The following is a 2,284-nucleotide window of genomic DNA, read 5'->3' on the forward strand; positions in this document are numbered from 1 at the left end:
TGCTCGCTGGCATCGCAATCTCGGAGGCCCCTGCCATGCCTCCTCGTGAGATGAAATATTTAACTTCCCGTGTTTATTAGTGGCATGATAGACAAAGGGCTTTTTCCCTTTAACTTGTGCATACTGACATTGCGCACATAACAAACATACAGAAACGTCTCTTGATCCATAATGGATGACATCCCTCAGTTTTGCAAAAGAGCATTATTAAAGAAATGGGGCCAATGGGGCGAGCTCTCATTTGTCAACATCAACATTTCGTCAATAAACACAAGAATGGTCACGTTTATGCTAAAAAAAAATGTTTTAGTTTGTAGAAAAATAATCTATAACCAGTTGAGATATTTGTTCAAAGCCATGTACCATGCTGCCACATTTCAACATTAATTAAGAGAGCATGTTTAAAAATCTGCCAATTGTTAAATAATGTCTCATTCCAAAAGAAAAAAAATGAAAAGTGTCTTCATAGTCTAATTTCTGTGTTCTCATGTGTTGCCTCTAAATACATTCTCTCAGAAATGTGGCTTAATGGGCAATAGAGGAAGTTAGCTGAGAAACTCCAGACATAACATTCATCTTCATGAGAAACACCCTTCCAAGAACTTTTGACTTTCCCAAGTCTGGAGATGTATCCTAAAAGACAGAATTCCTCCTCCCAGTCTCCTCCGAAAGTTTTTTCAAGGGATCACTGTTTGGCAGAAATGCCCCTATTTTCATAATGTCTTTTCCAAGGGTTGTTAGAGAGTAAAACTTTCTCAAGTGTTCAAGTTTTAGATGACCACAAGGACCTTATGGATGCCAGGACATCCTTCAGACAGTCCAGAGGCACTACTGTCCTCATTTTAAATAGCTGTGGTTGGATAAAACTCCAGGCAAAGTCAAAAACACTTATTAAATTGACAGATTTTTTTTTTTAGGACTTCAGTAATTGTTTCTGCCATATTATGTCTTGTATAACTAAAAGTGCCCTGATACCATTTGCATCTTTAGGTATTGAAAATGAAAATAATAACAGGGCCAAAATTGGTGGAACATCAGGCAAGATATGTCTTGCCTAAAGCTGTTATTCTCTTCCCAATCAAAGTTAAGATTTCCCACCTGATGTCTTTAACGTCTGGGTTTTTATGTTTCCTTTGGGACACCGAGGCCTCGCTGGAGTTGTGACCCGATAACATCTGCAAATAAGCGATGGCTTTGCCCACATGCTCCAGAGCCGGCAGGCCTCTGTGCCGCCCCACTGTCCTCTCTACGCTTTCAACACCTCCTCAACACCCCCTTAATAAACATTCTTTCAAAGGTCTGCTGTAAAAAAAATCCACACACTCTCTCACTGAATTTTATTAAATACTGTAGCATGCCTCCTGGACTCACTCTTTTAATCTTTTGAAGCATTTGGACATGTAATGTTCTTCTCACAAAAGGGTGAAAAATACATTTGTATTTCCAATCACTGCTCTGGACAGGCAAAAGGAAGACATCTGCCTCAGCTAGAGGCATCAAAGAAATCCAAAAGGGAGTTTTAATACTACATGTTTGGTGGAGGTGCGGTGAACTCTCCACTTTCATTTTGCCTTCCTCTACAAAAGCTTGAAAAACACTTTTAATAGAGCTGGATTTATGAGATGCCGTAGGATACAGCTGCTCCCCTCAAAGAAGTGGACAACTGGCAATTTTGTCATTATTTTGAAATAACAGATACTCAATTGTCCATTTTAAAGGAAGTTCACTAGCCTAAGACAATGAAAAACAACATTTGTGTCAAATAGTTGACTCTTCTCGGAGATATGGATTGATCTGTCACGTACAGTTTTTTTTTTTACACTATTTGTGACCTTGTGACATTATGTTAGCTGACTATGCAGTAAAATGAAATGATTGGGGGAAAAAAACTCACTCACCAAGTGGGTACAGAAGCATCAATGTCAAATTGAAGGATGTTGTCAAATTGAAGGATGTTGAATGCAACTTTAAAACATTATAAAAAAAAAAAACTCAATTGTTTAGTCAATACATGAATTATCTTGTCTTTGTATTATTTTCAATATTAATACAGGTCAAAAGGAATTTGCCAATAATTGTTTGTTTTGTTTTGTAATTTAGGTTTTTGTTTAAAGAAATCTTAAGCTGATGAAGTTTTTTTTTTTTTTTCCTTAGGCCATGCCTTATCTCGCATAGGACACAAAATATCTAAGAACTGCCAATTGTGTTCCCTCATGAGGTGGATGACACCCATGTATAAGTGTATTTATGTTAAATATTGCCTATTAACTCATTTTACTTTAGT

The sequence above is a fragment of the Sinocyclocheilus rhinocerous genome, unplaced genomic scaffold (genome assembly GCF_001515625.1).
Source record: "Sinocyclocheilus rhinocerous isolate Xijiao unplaced genomic scaffold, SAMN03320098_v1.1 scaffold1043, whole genome shotgun sequence".
Classification (NCBI taxonomy): domain Eukaryota; kingdom Metazoa; phylum Chordata; class Actinopteri; order Cypriniformes; family Cyprinidae; genus Sinocyclocheilus; species Sinocyclocheilus rhinocerous.